The sequence below is a fragment of the Schistocerca serialis genome, chromosome 4, assembly GCF_023864345.2.
Source record: "Schistocerca serialis cubense isolate TAMUIC-IGC-003099 chromosome 4, iqSchSeri2.2, whole genome shotgun sequence".
NCBI lineage: Eukaryota > Metazoa > Arthropoda > Insecta > Orthoptera > Acrididae > Schistocerca > Schistocerca serialis.
The window spans coordinates 662,316,420-662,339,896 of NC_064641.1; the positions used below are offsets into that span (position 1 = coordinate 662,316,420).

Consider the following 23,477-nt stretch of genomic DNA (forward strand, 5'->3'; position numbering starts at 1 on the left):
ATGATTTTTTTTTAAACTCAGATAACATCATAGGAAAATATATGAAAATCCCATTTCACACGGGATTGCAGTCAGATAACATCAAAGGAAAACATATAAAAATCCATTGCACACACAAACAGTAAAGAATTAACACCTAAAAGCGCATAATAAACAATTCAAATGTTCAAATGTGTGTCAATTCCTAAGGGACCAAACTGCTGAAGTCATCGGTCCCTAGACTTACACACTACTTAAACTAACTTATGCTAAGAACAACACACACACACACACACACACACACACACACACATGCCCGAGGGAGGACTCGAACCTCCGGCGGGAGGGGCCGCGCAATCAGTGACATGGCGCCTCTAAGCGCACAGCTTCTCTGCGCGGCAATAAACAATTCATTAAGGTAACGTCACATGGACTCTGGCTGCAGACGTCAGGATTGGAGCAGACAGAAACAATAAAGACTGTTGATGACGTAAAAGTTACTTTATACTTGGTCTCGACCCGCCAGAGCAAGTTAGAAGCAATACTATACTTGGTTCGACTGCCAGCATACGAAGAAAGTTACTTTATAAGCACACAAAGTCACCTGGAACAGATACAAAAAAAATCTATATCTCAGAAGGAAACAATACGACATTATAAAGACAGTTGTTAAAACAGAAGTTCTTTATGCATCTAAAACCATGAGCTTATGGGCAGATCACGAATAAAAAAGATCGAAAAACAAGGAAGTAAAAGTATTATGTCGAAAATACAAAAATTGAGCTTGAAGGAAAAAGACATCCCAGGAGATCTATTAACTAACAGAAAAAAAATAACAAATAGCATCAGGACACAGTGTTGACAATTTTACAGTCACCTATACAGAACTGAGAACAACGTTATCACTACGAAAATTCTAAACTTGGTCTTATCGATTAAAAACCACAGCTACTGGCTACCACGAGTTAATTAACACCTAAAAGTAACTGGCATTCATGGAGCAATCATTCAAGGATAGAACAAATTTGTTGAAAAATTTATCTGTGAACTTCAGGCTGGGCGGAAGATAGTAAAAGAAAAGAAGTTAACGAATGGAGAGGTACTGGAAGCGAAAGAAGCAAAAAAAAACTCTAAATAAGTTAAAACGCACTCCTTATTTGGGCAACACGATTAAAAAGATCGATTCTAGTATAATATTCCCATGACCTCCCCCCCCCCCCCCAACCTTGGATTTACGTCTGCCTAGATGAGGCCTTTATCCAACAGTGGACATCAAATGTCGACCAGCCTACGCGACTGTTCGCAAGCGAGCGCCGTAGAGCTCAGGACAACAGGTGGTGCCGGTTCCCTTTGGCGGTCTGCGCGGCGGGCCGGGCGTGTCCTTGCCGGTGGGGTAAGGTCAGCTCCCCACGTGACCGGCATGCGCCTGCAGCAGCATAGCCCTCCGTGGTGACTCACAGCCGTCTCTACAGGTTTCTGACCACCGCGGACCACCGGCGGTTGCACTCGCCAACATGGAAGCAGAGACATAGCTTAGCTACAGCCTGGGGGGTATCATTTCCAGAATGAATGTCTCCGCAATATCCCTTCTGCCAGGAGTGCTAGTCCCGCAAGATAATACAGGAGAACTTCTGTGAATTTTGCAAGGTAAGAGATGCACTGGCGGAGGTAACACTGTGAGGGCGAGTCGTGAGAATGGAGTGCTCAGTCGGTAGAGCACTTCCACACGAAAGGCAAAGGACTCAAGTTCGATTACTGGTCCCACATGCAGTTTAATCTGCCTGGAAGCTTAGTATTGATTCCTCGCACATAAATCTCGCAAAATGACCACGACGAGGAAACTAAAGAAATTTTACTAACAGAGGCTTACCGAGAGCATTTCCACCCACGCACCATTCACGAGATGCAAAATGGATGGTGGAAAATGGTATTAGTGCCAGAAGTACCCTCCGCCACAGAGCTTATGATGGCTTGCGAATTGTAGACTGAGCCGTGTCGAAGTATCGACTTTGCTAGAACGAGGTTGACTCATAGTTTCTCCGCTAGTTTTCAGTGACACAAGCTGAGCAGCTGGTCTAAGGTGCTATTCAAAATTTTCGGGACTAGTGCTGCCATCTGTCGAAAATCTTACCTTTGAACTAATGGTCACCATCTCACCATCGAAGTAGTTTTCATCCGCACGTACACACCGGTCCCAGCGATTCTGCCACTGGTCAAACGTTTTCTGCAAGTCCTGTTCTTTGAGGGTGTTTATCACCACCTGTGATGCTTCTTGAATCCTCTCTAGAGTGTCGAACCGACGACCTTTCAACTTGAGTTTCAGTTTTGGGAATAGCGCGAAGTTGCAAAGTGTCAAATCTGGCGAGTACTGTGGGCGGGGTACAACCACCATGTTGTTTATTTCCACAAAGGTCCTGGTGAGCAAGGACGTGTGACGGGGCGCGTTGTCGTGATGCAGCAGCCAGTTCCCTTGACGCCAAAGTTCGGGTCGTCGTCACCGCACGTTTTCAAAGAGCCGTAGCAAAACGTCACAATAGTACGCGGAATTCACTGTTTAGTTGGGTGGGATGAATTCTCTGTGCTCAAGTCCCTTGGTATCAACGAAAACGATGATCATGCTCTTCACTTTGCTCTTCACCTGTCTCGCTTTTTTTTGGGGGGTCTTGGAGAGCCCGGGCTCTTCCACTGGGACGATTGTTGCGTTGTCTCGGGTCATAACCGTAAATCCAGCTCTCGTCACCGGTGATAAGCTGTGACAAGAAGGTTGGATCATCAGATGCAGTCTGACGAAGGTCCGCGGATCCGTCGTAAAATCGCCCCACACCAAACACAGATTATTACAGAAATCACTGTGGAGACGCAACACGTTCTCCCACCTGAATGCCACTCTGCACACTGACTCATCAGATATGCAACCCTCGCCACCTAGCGGTGCAAAGATATACTACTTTCCAGATGGCAGCACCAGTCCCGAACATTTTGGATTCCACCTCTGTAATGGATATCTGAGTGTTGTAGAGATGGAGCTGAGTTGGTGAGGAGAGGGAGCTGCGGGCAGAGCGGAGAGCACGAACGGGTCGTGGCTGTCTGCGAGTAGCTGTGGTGACCAAGAGCGGGCGCGCCGAGCCGAGCGGTGCGGTGCGGTGCGGTAAACGCTTGCCGCTGACAACACGCAGCAGGGAGTGCGGCGAACTCTGCAGCTGGTTCAAAATGGCTCTGAGCACTGTGGGACTTAACTTCTGAGGGGTAGAACTTAGAACTACTTAAACCTAACTAACCTAAGGACAGCACACACACCCATGCCCGAGGCAGGATTCAAACCTGTGACCGTAGCGGTTGCACGGTTCCAGACCGCAGCGCCTAGAACCGCTCGGCCACTCCGGCCGGCTCTGCAGCTGGGAATTGGCATATTTACAGTAGAACTTGACTGTTAAGGGACTCTTGCCCAACTGCAGATGACGACTGGTAATCTGACAAACTATGTTAGATTTTGTTGTCTTGTTCATGCGAAATCAGAGAGAAAGAGTAACGTCTGAAGTTTTGACAAACATACCGGCTAAAGGGATGGGAAGTGCTTAAGAAGTAAATGCTTTTAATTATCAGTTAAATGCTGAGTGTATATTTTATGTGGTTTTTAAATGGGCGTATATGCTTGCTAATGAGAAGAAAAACTTTATAAATTTCCTGCCTTATTGTAAAACTAGTGTGCTTAGAACGCAGTTGCTGAAAGCTCAGTGTGATTTATAAAAGCCTAGTAAGACAGTTAACAGCATATAATGTTTTCATTTCATGAAAAGTGTCTTGAAAAGAGGGTATAAGATGAACATCAACAAAAGCAAAACGAGGATAATGGAATGTAGTCGAATTAAGTCGGGTGATGCTGAGGGAATTAGATTAGGAAATGAGACACTTAAGGTAGTAAAGGAGTTTTACTATTTGGGGAGCAAAATAACTCATGATGGTCGAAGTAGAGAGGATATAAAATGTAGACTGGCAATGGGAAGGAAAGCGTTTCTGAAGAAAAAAAAATCGTTAACATCGAGTATAGATTTAAATGTAAGGAAGTCGTTCTGAAAGTATTTGTATGGAGTGTAGCCATGTATGGAAGTGAAACGTGGACGATAAACAGTTTAAACAAGAAGAGAATAGAAGCTTTCGAAATGTGGTGCTGCAGAAGAATGCTGAAGATTAGATGGGTAGATCACATAACTAATGAGGAGGTATTGAATAGAATTGGGGAGAAGAGGAGCTTGTGGCACAACTTGACTAGAAGAAGCGATCGGTTGGTAGGACATGTTCTGAGACATCGAGGGATCACCACTTTAGTATTAGAGGGCAGCGTGGAGGGTAAAAATCGTAGAGGGAGACCAAGAGATGAATACACTAAGCAGATTCAGAAGGATGTAGGCTGCAGTAAGTACTGGGAGATGAAGAAGCTAGCACAGGATAGAGTAGCATGGAGAACTGCATCAAACCAGTCTCAGGACTGAAGACCACAACAACAACAATTTTTGGTAACTTGTGTTCTATATAGAATTGAAAAGAGAATTTACTTGTGTAGACAATACTTTTGATTATTAATCTTTTTGTTAACAATTGAGTAATACGCTAGAACATAGTACACCTGTCCAGCAATGTTTGATTCCTGTTGGAGCTGCTGCTGTCAAATGTTTTCACAAGGTTCTCTTGACTTTCAGTAAACCTTCAGTACGTTCCACGTCCCTAAATCAGTGTCCTGTCATTGTTCGTAGATGTAATTCGCTCATGAAATAGATCACATTCAAAACCCTCATTTGACCAATTACTGAGCATTTTTTGCTCCTCTGTGACTTTAATAACCTGGATAGGCAGAGAGGATGGAAAAAAAATCAAAGGAGATCTGCATGACTTGTTTATTCAGCGTAGGAGAGTCACAGAGGCCAACAAAGGAAACTGGGACTGGTTACAAGCAATATATGAATAACAGAGAGCATTGCTAAAGCTCAGGCGCCCATATTCCAATCAGAGCCGAGAAATATACTTCTTTGTACAACGAAGTCATATCTGCCGTTATGACCACGACGCTAAAAACGTAAAAATTCGGCGTTATACAGAGAAGCATCAACAGCCTTTCTTCCTACGTAGAACTTACGCAAAATAATGTGGCACCGGCGCAGAAACACACACTTACTGTAACTGCTGGGTGATTCCACATTGTTGTTCTGGAGGGGTGGCCATTTCAGATGACCGACCTGTATACTCCGAGCGTTCTCGTTGCTATCGCTTTACTACAGAGCATACCACCGTCAAATTTTTTTTAGAAGACGCAAATGAGGGAGCAAAAATATCATAATAAACTGTACATGTGAGAGTTGCAAGAATCAGTACTCATTCTAATCGCTCAATGAAAATAATGCAGAAAGAGGGGTACAACATAGCTACAAGTCCTTTCCAATGTTTCACTGCTTAGGAAAATGTGGAAGACAGAAGATTCAAATGACTCTGAGCACTATGGGTCTTAACATCAGTCCCCTAGAACTTAGAACTACTTAAACCTAACTAACCTAAGGACAACACACACATCCATGCCCGAGGCAGGATTCGAACCTGCGACTGTAGCAGTCGCGTGGTTCAGGACGGCATCGCCTAGAACCGCTCGGCCAAGGCGGCCGGCTAAGACAGAAGAAAATTTTATATTTAAATAATATTGTTGAACAGGTTATCAGCGGACAGAGCATAATTTCCGCATGGCACAAGTTCTTTATTTTATGTTGTCAGTATTGTAGTAAACGACTTATCCACTATGCTACATTTTTACTCCTTTTTGATTTATGAGATTTCCTTCTCAAAGAGTGTGGTGGATCTTTCTATGCTTTGGTTGATTCTTTGTTTATGTTACTATTTCTTTTTCAGTACTGTAAGGAGAAACTGTTGACTTTGACCGTCTACAAGTTGTGTGGGCTAGAGGTATACACAAACATTTGTTTATATTTCAGTACCTATTAAGGTTTATAACTGTAGTTGTACAACATTGTATACAGGAGCTCAAACATTTTTATGCCTGGGCATCGTTTGTAGCTCTACAGTTATCGAAATGGTACTCCACTTCTCGCCACATCTTCATAAGCATGACAGGTGTCGTGGCCTCTACTGCAGCTTAGATCTTTTGTATCAAATCTACCATCTCGAACCCTTGTTCTGTAAGTAATGTCCTTAATAAACGCCCATGCACTGAATCCAGTGGAGTGAGATCGGGAGACCGACGGTGCCAGGCAACTGGACCCCTCCTTTCCATATAAGGCTCAGAAAACGTCTCGCGGAGAAATGTGGAAACATCCCCATGATAGATGGGGCACTAACCGTTGGAAAATGACTGCTTAGTTCGCCAACATGTCAAGATAGGTGTGGCCTGTCACAGGCGCATATTTGACATGCAACTCAGCGCTGTTAATGATACAGTGAGGATCACATCATGGAGAGTGCCACTGTCGATTCCGTATTTACGTAACAACATAAAACGTCGATTTCTTTCGTTATAAGGATTTTTTATGTGATCTTCTAGCCCAGACGCCCTGCATATTTCTGGAATTATTGGTGCTGCTGACATACGCTGTTAGTACGATTGTTTGCAGTCACGCTAGCTGTAGCTTAAAAGTTATGCGGGATATACTTTTGTGCACACACTTCAGCTGCTGAACTGCACATACCTGCATTGGCCGTTCACAACGGAGCCCCCACCACTACTTCCCTCCTCTACCATGCCATCTGTGCAGTTACACTACGTGATCAAAAGTATCTGGACACCCCTAAAAACATACGTTTTTCACATTAGGTGCATTGCGCTGCCACCTTCTCTCAGGTACTCTACAGCGACCTCAGTAGTTGTTAGACATCGTGAGAGAGCAGAATGGGGCGCTACGCGGAACTCACGGGCTTCGAACGTAGTAACGTGATTGGGTGTCACTTGTGTCATACGTCTGTAAGCGAGATTTTCACACTTCTAAACATCCTTAGGTCCAATGTTTCCGATGTAATAATGAAGTGGAAACGTGAAATGACACGTACAGCACAAAAGCGTACAGGCCGACCTCGTCTGTTGACTGACAGAGACCTCCGACAGTTGAAGAGAGTCGTAATGTGTAATAGGCAGACCATCATACAGGAATTCCAAACTGCATCAGGATCCACTGCAAGTAATATGACAGTTAGGCGGGAGGTGAGAAAACTTGGATTTTTTGGTCGAGCGGCTGCTCATAAGCCACACATCATGCCGGTAAATGCCAAACGACGCCTCGCTTGGAGTAAGGAGCGTAAACATTGGACGATTGAACAGTGGAAAAACGTTGTATGGAGTGACGAATCACGGTACGCAATGTGGCGATCCGATGGCAGGGTGTGGGTACGGTGAATGCCCGGTGAACGTCATCTGCCAGCATGTGCAGTGCCAACAGTAAAATTCGGAGGCGGAAGTGTTATGGTGTGGTCATGTTTTTCATGGAGGGGGCTTGCACCCCTTGTTTTACGTGGCACTATCACAGAACAGGCCTACACTGATGTTTGAAGCACCTTCTGCTTCCCACCGTTGAAGAGCAAATTGGGGATGGCGATTGCATCTTTCAGCACGATAATGCACGGCCTGTGGCAGAGTGATTACACGACAATAACATCCCTGTAAGGGACTGGCCTGCACGGACTCCTGACCTGAATCCTACAGAACACCTTTGGGATGTTTTGTCACGCCGAATTCGTGCCGGGCCTCACCGACCGACATCGATACTTCTCCTCAGTGCAGCACTCCGTGAAGAATGGGCTGCAATTCCCCAAGAAACCTTACCGCACCTAATTGAACGTATGCCTACGAGAGTAGAAGCTGTCATCAAGGCTAAGGGTGGGCCAACACTATATTGAATTCCAGCATTACCAATGGAGGGCGCCACGAACTTGTAAGTCATTTTTTAGCCAAGTGTCCGGATACTTTTGATCACGTAGTGTTTATGCCAAATTATTTTGTACACATTCTACCTCCGCAAACGCAATAGGAAGGGGAGAGGTGAAGTGCAAATTATGTTGGCACACCAAGTACCCTCAGCCACATTCCGTATCGTGATTTGTGGCCACTGAGAATGTCGTGGGATTTAGCTGTGATGTGGAACAGGTGAATACTTTTCGCTCGCTCGCAGTATCGTCATTCTAGCTGTCCACTTGATCCCTTTTTCCTAAGCCCAAATTACGTTTGTTCAAATGGTTCAAATGGCTCTGAGCACTATGGGACTCAACTGCTGCGGTCATCAGTCCCCTAGAACTTAGAACTACTTAAACCTAACTAACCTAATGACATCACACACATCCATGCCCGAGGCAGGATTCGAACCTGCGACCGCAGCAGTCGCACGGTTCCGGACTGCGCGCCTAGAACCGCGAGACCACCGCGGCCGGCCAGTTACGTTTGTGTTGACACTGCATTTAGTATCTGGATTCACCATGCAGCCTGAGAACCGATATGGAGGAAAAGCCAAAACTACAAGGGCTTCATACCACGGCCACAGCTTACTCCCTCAACGGCCGCTGCTGCCACCGTAGGCATGTCAGGTGTTCCCGTCCACTGACGTAACAGTGGCTGTAGACACTGCGGCAGTTCTCGTTATACTCTGAAGGCTTCGACATGTGCCACTGATACTCGGGTTGATTGGCCTTGCCTGTGTTTCCGTTTTTCGATTCTGATCGCTTCCTGCACTGTTTCGATGTGGTCTGGCCTTTGCTTCTGGTTCCGTTCCCTTCCTGAACACCGTCATCGACCACGGGAACCGCCCGTTTGTTTCACTGGTCTCTGCGTCACTGCCAATGCAAATGGTCATAGCCGGCCAGAGTGGCCGAGCGGTTAAAGGCGCTACAGTCTGGAACCGCACGACCGCTACGGTCGCAGGTTCGAATCCTGCCTCGGGCATGGATGTGTGTGACGTCCTTAGGTTAGTTAGGTATAAGTAGTTCTAAGTTCTAGGGGACTTATGACCACAGCAGTTGAGTCCCATAGTGCTCAGAGCCATTTGAACCATTTTTTGAAATGGTCATAAACTGTGTTCAACATATCCCGAGTAGGATAGAAAACTGCAGAACATAACATCAATCTAAATTCGCCAGCCTAGTCTACCGGACGTAATGGGGAAACAGGTGCTGTATTGCTAGTGCGGGCTATTTTCCTTAGTTTGTTGAAATTTCTGTAATGAAGAGCGGCAGAGGCTACCGTCTCAAATCAATCGTTACTTCGTGGCGCGAGGACCTTGTTGCATTGCGGCGAACTGTTGCTGTATAACTCTTTATTTCAGCAGCCATTTCATTGTTTAAATAATTTCGATGAACTCTTGATCGCACAATCGTTTTATGTGACAAAACATCAATCGTTTCGGTGCAGTCACCATTATCAGAAACTGTGGTACTCAGAAACAGCAAAAAATATAATCAAACGAGAATCTAAAATAGTGGAAGAAGTAGTTTGAAGCAAATTGATGCAGATACTTACACTGATTTGAAGAAAGTAAGACCTTAGAAGTCTAGCTTGCATGGGACAAACCCTCAAAGAGTACGATAAGTATTTAGAATGTTCAGACTGCATGGAACACAAGGTCAGGCACTTAACTGTGAATTGCAGAGTATTAATGTAGATGTGGAAATGCCAACTGGCTCGGTGTTCCTACATCTGTTTAGTCGGCGATGTCCTGAAATGCCTTGTGTATGAAATTAACAACGTATAATAAAAACTGCCTGTTAAGAACAGCGTCGTGTAGAGTAATGTGTTTGTGTGTGTGTGTGTGTGTGTGTGTGTGTGTGTGTGCGTGCGTGCGCTGCGGGGCATCATTTTATAGAAATGAGATGCAGATATCATGCAAGAGGAGAGAAAACCACAATTTCGAGAAACTCGGTATTCATGTTGTAACTTAAGTGGTGCTTGCGGCATTGGTGTGCTTGAAAAGAAATAACAGAACAGCAATTCGGCTGGTTGTCTTGCCGGGATCCGATAACTATGGAGGAAGCCACACGAAACTCTTCGTGTTGTGATTGAATGACAGCAGGTGTCTCGCCAAAAAGGCCTCTCAAAGACACATCAGACTTGCGGGTGCTTACACTTAAATCAAATCAAACTCTATTGTAAAGTTCTTTCTTTAAAATAAATGTTCTTATGGGTAAGTGGAAAGCATTAGCGCTTGGTTGACCCAAGGCAGATTGACGCTAAACTGCAACGTAGCAAATTACGTGCAATTTCTGGCGAATAAGTCACGTAGAAGGGAAATTTCATTGTCACAAGTTAATCAAATCACTAAATTCGTACATTTTAAATTCTTAGCTCGAAGATAAATGTAAAGTGCTTTTGGAATTAACGCATTCGGTATCCCATGCAGAAATATAATCGCTATTGTTATTCATTATGGCTGTGGAGCACTTGAGCTGTGATCAATAAATGTTTCCAGAAATATTTGTAATGAGTCGCAATTCGTGATGGTAGAATATTTATTTTCCCATAACCGGTTTCAAGATGCCTAGCTACTCATCAGGAACTCCAGACACCTCGACAGATCCAGCGCTTTATTGTCCCGATCTTTTTCTGTCTTGCCACAACTACACAACGACCTCCACAATTCTATGAGCTACTACTAAGAACCGCACCATCGGATGATGAGCCTCTAGGCGACTTAAAAAAAGTAATGGGAAAATAAAAATATTGCCATCACGAAAGGCAACTCGTTGCGCTCGTTTCAGAAAACTTTTGATATTTACCGTCTCTGAAAGGCGTATGCTTATTTACTTTGTACAGTTTCACTCAAGAGACAATATCCATTCACCCCTTCCAAATTAACAATGTAAGTGTGGACCAGGTGTGTCTTGAATTCAGAGGTATAGTATCGAGAGCAACTGAGATACTTATACAAAATAAATTAACAAACGACGGAGCTCATTCCCCTCGGTACACAAAACTGGTCAGGACACTGTTACAGAAACAACGAAAAAATCATGCGAAATTCAAACGAACGCAAAATCCTCGAGATTGGCGATCTTTTGCAGAAGTTCGAAATTTAGCGCGGGCTTCAATGCGAGATGCTTATAATACTTTTCCACAACGAAACTTCGTCTCGAAACCTGGCGTGAAATCGAAAAAGATTCTGGTCCTATGTAAAGTATGCTAGCGGCAAGACACAATCAATACCTTCTCTTCGCAATAGCAAAGGAAATGCTATCGATGACAATGCTGTTAAAGATGAGTTACTTAGCATAGTCTTCCGAAATTGCTTCACCAAAGAAGACGAAGTAAATATTCCAGAATTCGAATCAAGAACAACTGACAACATGAGTAGTTTAGGAGTAGATAACCTCGGAGTATTGAAGCAACTTAAATCATTTAATAAAAGCAAATCTTCAGGTCCAGACTGTATACCAATTAGGTTCCTTTCAGAGTTTGCTGACGCAATAGTCCAGTACTTAATCATATTCAGCCGCTCGTTCGACGAAAGATCCGCATCCAAAGACTGGAAAGTTGCTCAGGTCACACCAATCTTCAAGAAAAGTCAGTAGGAGTTATACAATAAATTACAGGCCCATATCATTAACGTTGATATCAGCAGGATTTTGGAAGATATACTGAGTTCGAACATTATGAATTATTCGAAGAGAATAGTCTATTGATACACAGTTAACACGGATTAAAAAAAAAAAAAAAAAAAAAAAAAAAAAAGACATCGTTCTTGTGAAACGCAACTAGCTCTTTACTCACGCGAAGTGTTGAGTGCTGTTGACAAGGGATTTCAAACTGATTCCGTATTTCTAGATTTCTAGAAGGCTTTTGACACTGTTACCTCGGAAGCGACTTATAATCACATTTCGCGCTTATGTAATATCGTCTCAGTTAAGCGACTGGGTTCTTGATTTCCAGTCAGAGAGGTCATAGTTCGTAGTAACTGACAGAAAGTCATCGAGTAAAACAAAATAGCGTTAGAGGGCCTCTGCTGTTCCGTATCTATATAAACTATTTAGGAGACAACATTAGCAGCCGTCTTAGGTTGTTTCCAGATGATGCTGTCGTTTATAGTCTAGAAAAGTTAACAGAGGATCAAACAAATTTCAAAACGATTTAGTAAAGATACCTGTACGGTGCGAAAAAAGCCAAATGACTCTAAATAATGAAAAGTCTGAGGTCATCCACATCAATGTTAAAAGGAGTCCGTTAAACTTTGGTTACACGATAAATCAATCAAATCTAAAGGCTGTAAATTTAGCTAAATACCTAGGATTTACAATTACGAACAACTTAAATTGGAAACAACACATAGAAAATGCTGTGGGGAAGGTGAACCAAAGACTGCCATTTATTGGCAGAACACTTAGAAAATGTAACAAATTTACTAAAGAGAGTGCCTACACTACGCTTGTCCGTCCTATTTTGGAGTGCTCTTTTGATGTACATCGAGAAAGTTCAAAGATGAGCACCGCGTTTTGTATTATCGCGAAATAGGGGAGAGAGTGTCACTGTCATGATACAGGATTTGTTGTGAGTGTCATTAAGACACTGGCGTTTTTCATTGTGACGGAATCGTCTCATGAAATTTCAGTCACCAACTTTCTTCTCCGAATGCGAAAATATTTTGTTGATGCCGACGTACATAGGCAGAACCGATCATCATAATATGCGAAATCATAGCTCGCACGGAAAGATATAAGTGTTCGTCCTTTCTGCGCGCTATACAAGATTGGAATAGTAGAGAATTATTGTGAAGGTGGTTCAATGAACCTCCCTGCCAGGTGCTTAAGTGTAAATTGTAGAGTATCCATGTAAATGTAGATGTAGAATAGTATGATATTTTTTGGGGGCAACTCAGTGCTTTCACAAAGAGTAGAGTACAAGAATATTCTTAGTCCAGGAAATATCAGTCAGAACGATAGACTATGCGAAGCCACATCGCGAACTTCATGCAGGCAGTTGTTCACGCTTTTATGACTCAAGAAACTGCCACATTCAGACCGTGAGCACTGAACAGAAAACCGACTTGTTTCTGAATAACATTTCTTTAAGCATTGTACTGGAAGATGTACACTATTCTGCACGTTTCATTTTGGTGTACAGGCTTCCAGTAGCGACAGGTCTGTAGTTAATGAATGAAGTGAACAAAACTGGAGAAACCATTGCCTATCACCATTTCCCTACCAGACAGGTAGTAGCACTCACCTGCTAATTTTCTGTCCCTGGACCGTGAAGATTTCTTGTCATCATGCGTCATAGTCAATTTTGTGATGCGGTATAGGTACATCGATGACATATTAGTATTCCATAACGGTTCGAAGGAGACTTGCTGTGATTTCGTTCGGAAGGTTAAGAGGGTGCACGCAATGTAGCAAGCGAGGGTGGTTACCTTATATGGGTCTTAAGATCTCTCCAGGGATCCCATGCGGCATTCGATACTTTCCGAAAATAATCAACTACAGCACTGAAGAGCCAAAGAAACTGGTACACCTGTTTAATATCGTGTAGAGCCCCCGCGAACACGCAGAAGTGCCGCAACAGGACGTGGCATGGACTCGATTAATGTTTGAAGGAGTGCTAGAGGGAACTGACACCATGAATCCTGCAGCGCTGTCCATAAATTCATAAGAGTACGAGGAGGTGGAGATCTCTTCTGAACAGCACGTTGCATCCTAGATATGCTCAATAATGTTCATGTCTGGGGAGTTTGGTGGCCAGCGGAAGTGTTTAAACTCAGAAGAGTGTTCCTGGGGTCACTCTGTAGCAATTATGGACGTGTGGCGCGTCGCACTGTCCTGATGGAATTGCTCAAGTCCGTCGTAATACACAATGGACATTAATGGATGCAGGTGATCAGACAGGATGCTTATGTACGTGTCATCTGTCAGAGTCGTGTCTGTACATATCAGGGGTCCCATATCACTCCAACTGCACATGCCACACGCCATTACAGAACCTCCACCAGCTTGAACACTCTCCTGCTGACATACGGGGTTCATGGATTCATGAGGTTATCTCCATACCTGCACACGTCCATCCGCTCGATACAATGTGAAACGAGACTCGTCTGATCAGGCAACATGTTTCCAGTCATCAACAGTACAATGTCGGTGTTGACGGGCCCAGGCGAGCCGTAAAGCTATGTGACTTGCAGTCATCATGCGTACACTAGTGGACCTTCGGCTCCGAAAGCCCATTTCCACGGTGTTTCATTGAATGGTTCGCACGCTGACTGTTAATGATGGCCCAGTATTGAAATCTGCAGCAATTTGCGGAAGGGATGCACTTCTGTTCATGTTGAACGATTCTCTTCAGTCGTCGTTGGACCTGTTCTTGCAGGATATTTTTCCGGCCGCAGCGATGTCCGGGATGTTTTACCACATTCCTGATATTTACGGTACACTCGTGAAATGGTCGTACGGGAAAATCCCCACCTGGGAGATGCTGTGTCCTATCGCTCGTGCGCTGTCTATAACACCACGTTCAAACTCACTTAAATCTTGATAACCTGCCATTGTATCTGCAGTAACCGATCTAACAAATGCACCAGACACTTGTCTTATATAGACGTTGCCGACCGCAGCGCCGTATGCTGCCTGTTTACGTATCTCTGTATTTGAATCAGCATTCCCATACCAGTTTCTTTGGCACTTCAGGGTGATATGGCTACTCACCGGAGACCAAACCACCCTCTTGTATATAAGATGGTAGGTTTCCTACATATTGTGCATAAACTCTATGATGTCCCCCTGTCCATGGAGGCCTTTGCTAGTTAGTATCAGGTTATCCTTCACATTTCCCACGTTAATGAACACGACAAGAACTTTGTAAAGAACACTGATAAGGGAATATTACGGAAGAAAGAGGGTTTGGTAGGTGAAGGGCATCTGATGGTAATGTAGTGATGGTATTGCGGTGCGGAGGATGGAGCGACGGAAAAAAGTGTACAATGTTTATCACAGAGTTCCATACTTCGTTAGGACCTCTGGAAAAGTGGGAAACATCCAAAATGTCTAGAACATTCTCTGTGTAAGGTAACGTTCAATTGATTAAGTTTTTCAGCTGTTCTAAAGTTGGCCGGCCAGAGTGGCCGTGCGGTTCTGGGCGCTACAGTCTGGAACCGAGCGACCGCTACGGTTCTAGGCGACTGATGACCTCAGACGTTAAGTCGCATAGTCCTCAGAGCCATTTGAACCATTTTGTTCTAAAGTTGTGGTTTCCAATAAAGGTACGATTTCAGGCGATGAATTCGGAGACATTATATTTCTCATCTTCATGTTGTCGGAAGCTCTTTCTTTCTTGTACTAAACTTAAAAAATTCTCACAGTGCTTGTTTTGTTTGTGGGAATGTCGCCCGAATCGGCAGAAGAAAACAGATTTGAGCTCCAGCGACCGACTTCAGTAGTCTGAACTTTCGGGCGGTGTGGTCGGCTGCACTGAGACACTGGCGCACTGATTTGAAAATAACGGCCGTCTTCTGCTGATGTCGACCGGCGGTAGCAAGTACCGATGCCGGTGCCACTGTGACGGAAGCCTTATTCCCACGTAAATGCCACGAATGTAGTAGAGAGGGACTGGAAATAACACTCCTAATCTACACAGCATCTGTCATACAACATGCGTTGACTTGAGAAGTACAGATGTACGCCGTCTAGTCTGATTAATGTGACCACCGCCCATGTTCGAGAGCAATGTGCAATAACCACTCACAGGCGCCAGGCGGCATCACTAACCACGGAGGGCATATAAAGCGTGTCAGGGGACGCAGAAAACACCGCAATCATTATCGTAATGCAAAAATGGAGCGATTTCGGGCCAAGGGGAGAAGCACTTCCGAAATAGGTAAGCTTCTAAACTGTTCGCGTACCGCCGTTGTTATGGTATATCCTGCATGGTAAAAAGGCGCTATCCAAAATCGGCGTCGTGGCAATCGTGGTATACCATGGGCCCTAGTTGAGAGGGCTGAAAGGCGGCTGTGGAGATGTGTGCGGGCGAGCAGATCTGCAACTGTTGAGCAAGTGACCCCCAGATGAACCACGGGGTATGAAAAACGTCTTCTCAATGTCTGGTCAGCGAACGATGCTGTGTATGGACCTCCGCAGCAGGCATCTGGTGCACGCACCCATGCTGATCGTTGTTGATAGATGACCAAGGCTGGTGGAATTTGCACACCATACCGAAACTGGGCGCGGAGATGGGTGACTTTTCGAGATGAATCAGGTTTTGTGCTCCACAGGACAAATGGTCATTTGTGTGTTTGGCGTGAAACATGTGAAATCAAACACAACACCGTTGCCAGGGTCCAGGCCGGAGGAGGTAGCGTTATGGTCTGGGGAATGTTTTCGCGTTATTTCCTGGGTGATCGCGTCATCCTGGAAGACACAGTGGGTCAACACGCATCCATTCTTGGGGACTATGTCTACGCTACCTGCCGTTTGTTGTTACTCGGCACGATTAGCAGGACAATGCAACGAGTCACACGGCGCATAGTGTACGTGCGCGGTTCCAAGAGCATCTGGAAAAGATTACCGTACTCCCCTGGCCACCAAACTTCCCAGATTCAAGCCCAATTGAGACTCTCTGAATGTCCAACTTTCTAGAGATGGTTACGGGACGCAGCTATTCGATATAGGGTGTCAAATTAAATAGCTTTCAGACGGCTGAATTACCAACCTCATTTTATTTGGCAACCAGTTTCACCGTTTTACTACGCCATCTTCAGGCCCCTAACCGACGTGTAGGGAGATTCTTCCTCAGTTGTGACTGAGTCGGCAGATGACGGTTGAAGTGATGGCTATTGCAAAAATCTACTAATACCAGTAGTGATGGTCCCTGTTTTGATCACAACTAAGGAAGAATCCCCCTACACGTCGGTCAGTGGCCTGAAGATGGCGTAGTAAAACGGTGAAGCTCGTTGGCAAATACACTCCTGGAAATGGAAAAAAGAACACATTGACACCGGTGTGTCAGACCCACCATACTTGCTCCGGACACTGCGAGAGGGCTGTACAAGCAATGATCACACGCACGGCACAGCGGACACACCAGGAACCGCGGTGTTGGCCGTCGAATGGCGCTAGCTGCGCAGCATTTGTGCACCGCCGCCGTCAGTGTCAGCCAGTTTGCCGTGGCATACGGAGCTCCATCGCAGTCTTTAACACTGGTAGCATGCCGCGACAGCGTGGACGTGAACCGTATGTGCAGTTGACGCACTTTGAGCGAGGGCGTATAGTGGGCATGCGGGAGGCCGGGTGGACGTACCGCCGAATTGCTCAACACGTGGGGCGTGAGGTCTCCACAGTACATCGATGTTGTCGCCAGTGGTCGGCGGAAGGTGCACGTGCCCGTCGACCTGGGACCGGTCCGCAGCGACGCACGGATGCACGCCAAGACCGTAGGATCCCACGCAGTGCCGTAGGGGACCGCACCGCCACTTCCCAGCAAATTAGGGACACTGTTGCTCCTGGGGTATCGGCGAGGACCATTCGCAACCGTCTCCATGAAGCTGGGCTACGGTCTCGCACACCGTTAGGCCGTCTTCCGCTCACGCCCCAACATCGTGCAGCCCGCCTCCAGTGGTGTCGCGACAGGCGTGAATGGAGGGACGAATGGAGACGTGTCGTCTTCAGCGATGAGAGTCGCTTCTGCCTTGGTGCCAATAATGGTCGTATGCGTGTTTGGCGCCGTGCAGGTGAGCGCCACAATCAGGACTGCATACGACCGAGGCACACAGGGCCAACACCCGGCATCATGGTGTGGGGAGCGATCTCCTACACTGGCCGTACACCACTGGTGATCGTCGAGGGGACACTGAATAGTGCACGGTACATCCAAACCGTCATCGAACCCATCGTTCTACCATTCCTAGACCGGCAAGGGAACTTGCTGTTCCAACAGGACAATGCACGTCCGCATGTATCCCGTGCCACCCAACGTGCTCTAGAAGGTGTAAGTCAACTACCCTGGCCAGCAAGATCTCCGGATCTGTTCCCCATTGAGCATGTTTGGGACTGGATGAAGCGTCGTCTCACGCGGTCTGCACGTCCAGCACGAACGCTGGTCCAACTGAGGCGCCAGGTGGAAATGGCATGGCAAGCCGTTCCACAGGACTACATCCAGCATCTCTACGATCGTCTCCATGGGAGAATAGCAGCCTGCATTGCTGCGAAAGGTGGATATACACTGTACTAGTGCCGACATTGTGCAATGCTCTGTTGCCTGTGGCTTTGTGCCTGTGGTTCTGTCAGTGTGATCATATGATGTATCTGACTCCAGGAATGTGTCAATAAAGTTTCCCCTTCCTGGGACAATGAATTCACGGTGTTCTTATTTCAATTTCCAGGAGTGTAAAATAAGGTCGGAAACTAAACAGCTGAAAGGTATTTAATTTGAAGTATAATTGAGAATCTCTGAGACCATCTCAGTCGGGCTGTTCGCGCCATTAGTTCTTCACCCGAGAAACCTAGCTCATGTGGCCACGGCAGTGAAGTCGGCAAGCCTCCACATCCCTGTTGGTATCTTCCACAGCTTCAGTGACACTCTTCCTGTACGTCTCGCAGCGGTCCGCACTTCAAAAAGTGGTTATTCGGGCTTCTGACAGGTGGGCACATTAATGTGCCTGGACAGTGGAGATGTAGATGTAGGTACACGACAGCCAAATAATTTCCGCAGAAAAATACGTTCTCGATCGACCGTATCTCAGTGTCTGACGTTTCTTAAGGTCACGAAGAGTTCACCTCGCAGTAGCTGCAGGTCCCGACTGTTTGCGTGCCTCGAGCGTTGACTGACGTGCGGGACTTTTTGCGGCGTGGTGCGACCAGTCGCGGAATGCTGCGCCCCGCCGTCCATGTATGGCGGCCGACAACCCTCAGAGCGCAGGCACGGCAAAACTCTTGCCTGCCCGCCTTCTACACAAGCTCGCGGCTGCTGAGACCTACGGCTAATACAGTTGTCGCTCGTCTCCAGAGCTCTACACTTCTATGAGCAACACACAGTGATATGCAACGATGTCGATAGCCGTCATGATTACTGAGCAATCTACCGTTCAGAGCATGTCGGTGAATATGTCGTATCAATATAATCGATTTTTTTCCTATTGTGTTTACGTACTGAGTGGGAGCAAAATATTTTTATGACGACCTCATCTCTGTTACCTTATTACCATCATCCCCATGCGAAAGAAATACAAAGATGGCAGCAGTATTTCTACAGTCTTCTGGTTCTCTCGATTTACCCAAGAGGTTTTAGCGAAATTAGGGTCCCCCTTTCTTCCGAACATTCCCTCTTAAGATCCCCAAACACCTCTCTTACCCTGTCATACGGACTGCACAGAGATGTTACGATCCTAGCGGCGCTTAGTTCGTCCCTTGACTGTTGTCATGCCTATTTGGTGCTGTTGTTGTGTGGTTTTAAGTCCGACGACTTATTCGATGTAGGTCTCCACGCTTATCTATCACGTGCAAATCTCTCTACTTCTGCATACCTATTGCAATCTACATCCAACTGAACCAACTGATCATAGTTATGCCTTGGTATCCCTCTGCAACTTTTTGACTCCTTCATTCCCACCCCCCCCCCTCACCCCCACACTAAATTCTTAATTCCTTCATGCCTCAGGTTATATCGTATCAATCGATTCCTTCTTTTAGTCAAGTCGTGTCGTAATTTTTTTCCTATTCGATTTAGTACCACCACATTAATCATCCAATCTAGCCAACCATTCAACGTTCTTCTGTAGCATTAGATTTCGAAAGCTTTTCTTCCCTTCTTGTTGAACTTCCAAACAAGCCTGGCTACATTCCGGTCAGACGCCTTCAGAAAAGACTTCCTGATATTTAAAGTTATATTTCATGTTTAAATGTTTCTGGTTTCTGTTCCGTTTAATTCGCTTTGCTTACATTCGCCAGTCTGTATTTTAAGTCATCTCGACTTCGGCTGTCTTCAGTTATTTTGTTGCCTAAATGACAAAAGCCATAAACTACTTTTAATCTCTCATTTCCTAATCTATTACCCTCAACATCTCCTGGTTTAATTCGTCTTCATTCCATTACTTTTATATTTGTTGATTATCTTATAACGTATTTCCAAAACATCTGTTTTCGAAGTCGCCTCTGACAGAATTGCAATGTCATCGGCAAAAGCCCAAGTTTTAACTTTTCTCCCTGAATTTTAATTCCTTTTCCAAATTTCTTTGATTTTCTTCACGGCTTGCTCTACGAACAGGCTGAATAACATCGGGGATACGCTATATCACTCCCTTCTCAACCATTGTCTCTCTTTTCTGTCTTTGGAGTCTTATAATCACAATCAGATTTCCTTTCGCTCATCGTATTTTTTCCCTGCTTTCTTCGGAATACGAAAGAATGCATTCCTGTCAACACGATTATAAACGACGTATACAAAGCCCTATGCTACTATTTTAATATATTGACCTTTTACTTTGAAAGTCCATTGTTTTAAAACGAGAGATCACGTGAAATAATTTCGCTCTCAACTAGTCACAAACTACGTACATCTCAATTGTTCAGAAACCTCTCTCGTGGAATTATTGTACGAAACTACTCGGATATTCACAGCTTTTCGTTGCGCCTGACTGATAGATAATTCATCACACGTTAGTGTACGGCTGGTACAATAATTGGCTGACTCGAGGGTGAGCCAGCTGGCGCGACGTCGGCGTGAACTTGTTAAAGACGCGGTACATTTTTCTTGAGTCCACCAACATATGAAGTCCTCCCTCAAAGAAGTTCGTATATAATATTTTTGGCGAAACTGGTACATCTCGTGAGACATTGACCATAGCAACAGATATACTTTTTTTTCTGTTGAGCTATTTTTAGTTGGAAAGTTGATTGTCCTGGAAGATCATTGAATATCAATGAATCTGGCGGATGTGCTGACACTTGTTTCATTCCTAAGGATATCGTATCGTTAAATAAAAGCATAGAAAGGAAAACAGATCCATCAGATTGGGAGCAGAGTGTCAAGAAAAGTAGGAGAAACAGTGGAAAATCTTATATTACTACAGTAGTAAAGACGTGTCTGAGGAAACTATAACAAAAGTGGCAATATAAGAACGTCGAGTATTATTATAACGTAAAAATTGTTCTCTAGATGAATTTGCTTGGTCTGGCCGATGGTTGTGACCGTACTTTTGCATTAACCGGGTAAAAAGAGGTGTAATGGATGTCGTGATGACCTATAAGTTTGAGTATGTAATATATGAAGCTTGTTTAAGTACATCTTTCACAACAAAGGAAATGAGTCAGAATGATTTTGTTGCCGTACTGTTCTTGAAGTAATTATGAAGTCTGACCCAAACTTTAAAATTACTAGTTACATTGTTGAATATCAATGTAGATGATCCAAATGCAGTGTATCCGCGTCTTAGTCATAATGTTGTTCAAACTTGGGTATGTCATTCTCTGCTAAAAACAAAGGTGGGAATCAACCTCAGATTAATATCCCTACACCTGTGCAAAGCCTTTGCAATATTCTCAATACGTTGATGTAGTCGCGGTCTGAACAGTGATTTGCGCAGTTGTGAGTGCATTATGTCGAAGCTAAGTCAATTCTATCGTGGGAAAATTTTTGATGCTCGTATGAACGGTGCAACCATTGTTTTATAAATATATTCTTTCTCTATCGGCCGGGGTAATGAGAGTTTTGTTGGATATGTGAACCTTGGTGTACAATACAGGGAATTTTATGTGAACTTATATTCCGAGTAAACATTTCAATTTATTTTTATTCTGTTTAACCTTTTTTTGATATTGGTTCTTGTCGTATACAAAACTAGTTTTGGAAGTTAATTAAATAAATGCAATGTATTATTTCAGTATGTCATATAATACATACTACTAATACTTTTTATTATTTTTGCCATTGTAAAAAAATTAATATTTTTGATATACAACGTAATTCCATGATTTACTTTGGCTGGATATGCTACGCTCTTGCACGGAAAGCTACGTACAAATTAAGATAACTTTCTAAATATTGTAAAATACGCTAAATACATGAAGCTATTCTATTATACATACTGTATCACTTGATCACACATAACAAAACTTATAAATAAATAACACCAAAGGTATGTAACAATTATTTTTACTTCCTGAAAAATTATGCAATTGTGATATACAACCTTCTTTGAGAAAAGGTCTTCGAACATAAGTTTTCCTTTCCTCTTCAGTACCACAGGTTTTACATATTCGTCTCATTTCACATCGTTCCTTAGTATTACCCACAAATATATGCTGTGATGGGCTCCAGACGTCCACCGCTAATCTTGTGATTCGGTGCTGTCTGGTTCTTTGTCTTTATTACGAGCACTTTCTCGCAGAGAGCTGCTATTTGTTACATCTGGTGGAAATTTTGCACAAATCTTCCTGCATTTCGCCACGGTTATCCAACTGTTGTATTTAGCTGTACACAACAGCATCGCCAGCAAACAATCTGTTAGTGCTGCTGTCCTATTTGATACATCGTTTATTTATACCAAGAATTATATGATGATATTACGCTTTCTTGGGCACACGCAACCTACCGAGTGTACTAAGACACTGAGGTGCAAAACGGAAGATTAGGGTTTAACGTTCCTAGGATTGTGGAAGCGTGGGAAAGGATGTTGACCGTGTCTTGTCCAAAGGAATTATCCTGCTACTTGCCCTTAGCGACCACGGGAAACCTAAATCGGATGGGCTGACTGGATTTGATCCGCCATCTTCCCGATTGCTCTTCAAAGATCTTAAACACTGATTCACCTCGCTCGTTCATTAAAGCGGAGAAGATTGGAGAAATGACGTGGCGTAACAGCTAAGAAGACCCACACATCACGGATGACGTGTCTATGAGTTCATTCCTAATTAGTGGCTGGTATAACACAATACGTTATGCGAAACATAATATATTGTATTACACATTCAATTATTTCCCAGTTCGGTAGCATGCTTGTACAGGGTTATAAGTCGGCTCAGCTCTTCAACAGTCGATACAGCTCGGATATTTACAGCTAGGTAAAACAACTGCTGAGGCTGTGAAAATATTTTAGACGGCGTTCAAACCGACGTAGTAATACGGGTAGATTGCCGCAGACGTGAGTTTAAAGTTCTTGTCATCAATAAGCTTTCTTAGTTTGGAGTGTTTTCAGATTATTAATCACTAGTAATGTAATACTGTCGCCACACAACTGTGAGGGATATAGTGTCCGACCTATTCCGCGATCTGTTTCGGCATACAGAAGGTTTTACCAGTGGTTTTGAAGCGCTTTAGCTCATCATCACATATACTAGAACAGTATCAAAACCACTTTAAGGTCGCAATAGATCGTGGAATAAATTGACTTATATCAATGGCATTCATCTGGCGTAGTCATCTCATTAATACAATTGAAAAATGATCAAAAATTGGCTTTATTGTGAGAAAATTATCGTGTCGATTTTAGATACTACATCAAAGTAATGACAAACTGAACTAACAGTATGTCAGGTGGAGAGCCTGACTTACGAGCAAA

General features: G+C 44.3%; 1 protein-coding gene across 1 annotated transcript in view; it reads right to left on the reverse strand.

Moving 5' to 3' along the window:
- The window catches only part of LOC126473132 (integrin alpha-PS2-like), a 447,263-nt gene that overhangs the window by 116,995 nt on the left and 306,791 nt on the right, over nt 1–23,477 (reverse strand). The gene's annotated exons all lie outside the window — the stretch shown is intronic.